The sequence below is a fragment of the Notolepis coatsorum genome (genome assembly GCF_963971535.1).
Source record: "Notolepis coatsorum genome assembly, chromosome: 12".
Classification (NCBI taxonomy): domain Eukaryota; kingdom Metazoa; phylum Chordata; class Actinopteri; order Aulopiformes; family Paralepididae; genus Notolepis; species Notolepis coatsorum.
In genome coordinates this window covers 7,072,986-7,080,157 of record NC_140176.1, presented here as the reverse complement: position 1 = coordinate 7,080,157, position 7,172 = coordinate 7,072,986, and positions in this window count along the sequence as shown.

Here is a 7,172-nt window from a genome sequence, read left to right as displayed (position 1 = left end):
TCGCGCACTGCCCACTAACCAAGGAAAAAAAGTATTACTTCTCAGCGCAGAGATCTGTCTGATGAAAAAAACAGCTTCAATCATAGTAACGCACCGCATTTTTTGGCAGTAACGGTAACAGCGTTATTAAGATTGGAAGAGATTACTCGTTACTGAAAAATATTCCCATCACTGGATGTCACAGTATGATGTCATAATAGAACATTCTAGAACATTTGTGATGTCACAGTATGATGTCATAATCAAACATTCTAGAACATGCCCGTATGATGTCATAATAGAACATTCTAGAACATTTGTGATGTCACAGTATGATGTCATAATCAAACATTCTAGAACATGCCCGTATGATGTCATAATAGAACATTCTAGAACATTTGTGATGTCACAGTATGATGTCATAATCAAACATTCTAGAACGTACAGTATATATTCAACAATTCTCTCAGAATATCTCAGATCTCAGAAGACAAGTGAAGATCTCACTTGTTGTTTCCGGCTATTTGTCCGTAAGCTTGAGTATATTCTGTAGATACAATTTAAAATCCCCACATGGAAAAGGAAACAATGTCCTGTACAATCCTTAATGAGCTGAGTCTGGAGGGAAGGTTCTGTGATGTGGTTATTAAAGTCAACAGCACTGAGTTGAATGCCCACAAGGCCCTCCTGTGTGACTGCAGCGACTATTTCAGGTAAGTTTAGCTTGGTTCAGGTTAGCTTGCTTCAGCTTAGCTTGGTTTAGGTTAGCTTGGTTCAGGTTAGCTTGGTTAGTAAACAGATACCATACTGTACTTTTACTGTAAACAGATACTATACAGTACTTCTACTGTAAACAGATACTATACTGTACTTCTACTGTAAACAGATACTATACTGTACATCTACTGTAAAAAGATACTATACTGTACTTCTGCTGTAAAAAATACAATATACTGTACTTATACTGTAAAAAGATAATATACTGTACTTCTACTGTAAACAGATAATATACTGTACTTCTACTGTAAACAGATACTATACTGTACTTCTAATGTAAACAGATACTATACTGCACTTCTACTGTAAACAGATACTATAATGTAATTTTACTGTAAACAGATACTATACTGTACTTCTACTGTAAAATATACTATACTGCACTTCTACTGTAAACAGATACTATACTGTACTTCTACTATAAAAATATACTATACTGCACTTCTACTGTAAACATATACTATACTTCTACTGTAAACAGATACTATACTGTACTTATACTGTAAACAGATCCTATACTGTACTTCTACTGTAAACATATAATATACTGTACTAATACTGTAAACAGATAATATACTGTACTTCTACTGTAAACTGATACTATACTGTACTTCTACTGTAAAATATACTATACTGCACTTCTACTGTAAACAGATACGATACTGTACTTCTACTGTAAAAATATACTATACTGCATTTCTACTGTAAACAGATACTATACTGTACTTCTACTGTAAACAGATACTATACTGTACTTCTACTTGTACTTCTACTGTAAACAGATACTATACTGCATTTCTACTGTAAACAGATACTATACTGTACTTCTACTGTAAACAGATACTATACTGTACTTCTACTTGTACTTCTACTGTAAACAGATACTATACTGTACTTCTACTGTAAAAAGATACTATACTTCTACTGTGCTAAGACCCTATACTTCTACAGTGAAAATATATGACTACACAGGACAGAATGTTTACTCATCAGATATTTCTATACTCTGCATCCCACAGAGCCCTCTTCACTCGCTGGAGCGACTCAGAGAAAGCAGTCTACAGTATCCCTGGGGTGTCCCCGGATATGATGCAGCTCATCATAGAGTACGCCTACACACGCTTTGTGCTGGTGACAGCAGAAAACGTGAAAGAGCTTCTGGTGGCTGCAGACCAGCTTCGCGTCACTGGCATAGTAGGAGCGTGCTCTGACTTCCTAGAGGGCCAGCTGTCTCTGGAAAACTGTGTCGGCATCTGGAGGTTCACGGACATCTACTGCTGCCCTGACCTGAGGCGCAAGGCCCATCTCTGCATCGTGTGCCACTTTGAGGAGATGTTGCACGTCTCACAGGAGTTTGTGGAGCTGTCCCCGCAGCAACTGGTGGACATCATCGAGAGGGATGACCTGAACGTGAAGAGTGAGGAGACGGTGTTCGAGGCCGTCCTCCGTTGGATCGACCACTCCCGTGAGGAGCGTAAGACACACATCCTTTTGCTGCTGCCCAAGGTAACTAATTGTATTACGGATACACAAACATGGTTGCTAGTGCCTGAGCCACATTTCTTTTTATTATTTTTTTATTATTATACTTTTTCTTGTTTGTCTGTCTCTTGTCAAGGTCATTATGATTCATGTTACTGTTATTATTGTTGTTGTCGCTGTTGTCATTGTTATTATTATTATTGTACTGTTATGTTCTGTTTTGAAAATAAAATAAAATAAAAACATTTATAAAAAAAACTTAAACTAATTGTATTACTGTGCATTACATTAAAACAACACTAGGTTCCCTAGTACAGTGGTTCTCAAACATTTGGGTCCAAACTGTTCCCTAGCAACAGAAACCGTCTACAACCGATGTCTAAGTTGTGCCTGCTGTCTGCTTGTCTCTTCCCAGGTTCGCATGGGCTTGATGAGGCCTGACTACTTCAGGAACAACGTCCAGAACAACCCTGTGGTGAGGGACAGCCACGACTGCAGGGCCCTCATCCTTAGCGTCCTGAACCCCCCTGGCTCCGACAGGCTCCCAAACCCCCTGACCCGCCCACGCCTGCCCCAGGAGGTCCTACTGGCCATCGGAGGCAATAGTGGAGGCAGCGTGACCAATGGCATGGAGGCTTACGATATCCGAGCCGGTGGATGGATGGACGTGAGCGTTGAGGGGGACAGTCCCCGGTGGTGGCATGGCACCGCTTATCTCCACGGTCTGGTCTACTGCGTCGGCGGCCGGGACGGCAGTAAGCGTCTCAGCAGTGTGCGCAGGTTCAACCCCGTCACTCGCAGCTGGCTGCAGGCGGCTCCCATGCACTCACGCCGCTGGAGTCTCAGCGTGGTCGTGTTGGACGGCTGTATCTACGCCATGGGAGGGCAAGACAGAGGCGTTGTACTGAACACCGCCGAGCGCTACGAGCCTGAAACCAGTGGACAGTGATCTCACCCATGCTGGAGCGCAGGAGCTACGCCGGGGCAGCAGCCCTCCAGGGCAAGGTGGGTGGAACTGAGGGACACAGGGTGGTAGATGAACACAAGGAACGTTAGATCAGAAATCATAAATATCTTTATTGCCAAGTAAGCTTGCACATACAAAAGATGTGTCTAGGTCCTTTGGTGCATCAACATTAACAGACCATTAAAGTAGAATGAAATCAAATGGAATATATAAACTAAATTAGAATATTCTTTCTTATTACAGGTTTACATCTGTGGTGGCTCCAACAGGGCGGAGTTGCTGCTCACAGCTGAGTGCTACAGCCCAGACACCGACCAGTGGACTCTGATCGCCCCCATGAGCAGCAGGCGTGACGGAGTGGGAGTCGCTGCGTACGGAGGACAAGTCTATGTGGTAGGTGCACACGGAGACAAATGCTTTATACTAGATATTTCTATAGATATGTATCATTTGACTTGCAATGCTTCTGTGATGCCCTCATTTCCCTAAATGGATTAATACAGTGTCTGCCTGCCTTAACCCCACACTAAAACATTCCTCTCATGTGTCCTGTCCTCAGGTGGGAGGGTGTGACCGTGGAAACGTCCTGCGTAGCGCGGAGGCCTACAGCCCCTTGACTGACTCCTGGCGCGCCCTGCCCGACATGCTCATGCACCGCATCTTCTTTGGCATCGCGGTGTTGGACGACCTCCTCTTCGTGGTCGGAGGCTACAGTGACCCCACCACCCTCTCCAACGTGGAGCACTACGACCAGAGCAGCGACAAGTGGACTGTAGCAGAGGACATGAAGACCCAGCGCTGGGGCCTAAGCTGCTGCGTAATGCATGGCCTGCCATTTTACATGAGCCAGTACGCTGCTCCCCGTGGAGGAGGAGGAGGAGGAGGAGGAGGAGGAGGAGGAGGAGGAGGAGGAGGAGGAGGAGGAGGAGGAGAGGAGGAAGAGGAGGAAGAGGAGCAGGAGGAGGAAGAGGAGGAGGAAGAGGAGTTGGAAAAGGAGGAAGAGGAGGAAGAGGAGCAGGAGGAGGAAGAGGAGGAAGAGAAGGAAGAGGAGCAGGAAGAGGAGGAGGAGGAGGAGCAGGAGGAGGAGGATCAGCAGGAGGAGGATTAGGAGGAGGAGCAGGAGGATGAGGAGGAGGAGGAGAAAGAGGAGGAGGAGCAGGAAGAGGAGGAGGAGGAGGAGCAGGAGGAGGAGGAAGATGAGGAAGAGTAGGAGCAGGAGCAGGATGAGCAGGATGAGGAGGAGGAGGAGGAGGAGGAGGAGGAGGAAGATGAGGAAGAGTAGGAACAGGAGCAGGAGGATGAGGAGGAATAGGAGGAGGAGGAAGAGGAGGAGGAGGAAGATGTGGAAGAGTAGGAGGAGGAGGATTAGGAGGAGGAGGAGAAGGAGGAGGAGGAGGAGGAAGAGTAGGAGGAAGAAGAGGATTAGGAGGAGGAGGAAGATGAGGAAGAGGAGGAGGCGGATGAGGAAGATGAGGAAGAGGAGGAGGAGGAAGAGGAGGAGGAAGATGAGGAAGAGTAGGAGGAGGAGGAGTAGGAAGAGGAGGAGGAGGCAGCAGGGGATCCATCTAAGAACCTTAAACATTTATTAGACCAAAATAAATCCTACGAAATTAATAAATTACTATCAGCCAAAGGTGGTGCAGTTCTTTCTTCTAGTAATTCAGACAATATCGGTTTTTAGTTTGTGTAATGTAATGTAATATCTGTTTTTAGTTTTGTGTAATGTAATGTAATATCTGTTTTTAGTTTGTGTAATGTAATGTAATATCTGTTTTTAGTTTGTGTAATGTAATGTAATATCTGTTTTTAGTTTGTGTAAAGCACATAATATGGGAACTTTTATCCATATGGTTGAGCCTGTTAGGAATTGCACCCCCAACCCAAGCAGATTGCAGATCACTCTCTCTATATGGCGGTAAAAAAGAAAATATGGTAAAAATAATTGGCATAAAAAGGGCACTTTTTTATGAGGCACAAAAGGGCAGGTGCTTGTGCACCCGTTGGGCTCTATGTGTGCACGTGCCTGCTCGCTGTGCCCTTGAGCAAGGCACCTCAGCTTTAACCGCTCCAGTGTTAGCTGCTCAGGGGCCAGTAGTAGAGTGCCTGGCCATAGTGTCTTTATACCTGTATCACTGGACATATAAATGCATATTAAATCAAATCAAATTGATTTGTAAAGCCCGAAATCACAAGTTAATGTCCCCATGGGCCAGACAAGTCTTCTTTAAACTATTCTTGAAGAAACATCCCAATAAATCAAGAACAAAAAATCCACCATGAAATCCAAAATAAATGTAAAGTAATAAATGCAACACTCCCAGACATACCCCAGCGAAGGTAAGGAAAAACCTATAGCAATAGGAAAAAAGCACCACAGGCGATGTGGAGGAGAGAAACCTTAGAAGGGCCGTTCAAGGGGGGATCCCCCTTCTTGGATGTCGGTGATAATAGTGTTGCTATGGATGGGTGGAGAATAAAACAGACGAATAGTTGGTATGTATGTACATATACGTGTAATAAAACACAAATATGTCCATGCAATAGCAACTGGGGTACATAAGAACATTTTTGAAACATTTAAATATATTACAACTCTGTACATACATGTGATTAGCATTATACTCAGTAGAACAAATGTATATATCTTATACCCAGCTTAATCACTATATTAATATTACTATTGCACTTTACTGTTACATTTGCACTCGGGTTGGATGCCCCACTTATTTTCATTGTAATGTACTTATGCTGTATGATGACAATACATTTCAATGTAATCTAATCTAACTGGTACTATGACCTGAATGATGGTCCTAGAGGTCAGTGATTTGATGCTCTTTTGGTGTTTTGGCGATGGTGGCGTAAGAGAGTGCTGTCTTAACGTAAGAGAGTGCCGTCTTAACAGGTCATGGGAAATCTCCCATATAGGCATTGGATTGGGTGGAGAGCTGGTGACTGCATGCGAATGCCCTCGTATGCCCTGTGTATGGGGACATGTCACCCATATAGAAACACACCTCTTCAATCAATATCTGAGATGCAAATAAATAAATAACCTTAATAAATATAATATTTATATTGTAGTGGGTTCTATAGAGACATAATTCCCCATGGTATTGTTTTGATGTGTTGATGTCACTTTAAGGAGGTTGGTTTTGGGTTGGGCTGAGAGGAGACGCCCTGTGTGGGGTTTCATTGATAAATGTTTGATTACTACGAGCTGTCAGAAGCTAGCCCGGCATAGTTCTGACAGCTGTCACTTGTGCTACTGCAAAATAAATGACACACGGCTTAGTGGTGTCAACTGATAGAAATTATGCTTTACATATGCATTCAGGGTGTAACACTCAAGTTCAACACTATTTGACGAACAATGCCACTGACCATAAGCTGCCAGAGATGCACATCTCCTGCTGACCAGAAAACCACACACTTTTCTGATAGTGGGGTGCCTGGACACTCAGTCATTTAAAATGTATATGCGAAAGTTTCGTTTTCACTTCTAATTTGAAGATAAGGATCTATAGAACAATTTTGGCTTGAGTGTCAAGGAACCAGTTGAATTTAATAAAAACGTATCCAAAATGGCCACAATCGAAATCATGAATTCTTTAAAAACGTCTTAATGTTCACACAATTGCTGTGTAATATAATGTTGTATTGCTATTTTAAGTTAATACTGTGTGAGTAGAGTTCAAATATTGATGTTTTGAATATTCTGGTATGGCAAAGATCAAAGATCAAAGATGGCTGCAATTTCTGTATTTATTTTGAATTATGCTTCATAACTTTTATTCTATTAAACCTAGAATGGTGATGTTGGTGCCTGTACCTAGGTTTTCATGAATGAGTAATTGAATAAAAATAAAACAAACATGATTGGAGCATATCTTATATGATATTTCACACAATGAGACAATACAAATGTGGAGAACTAGAGTTAGATATGAGAACAGTAAACAACAGT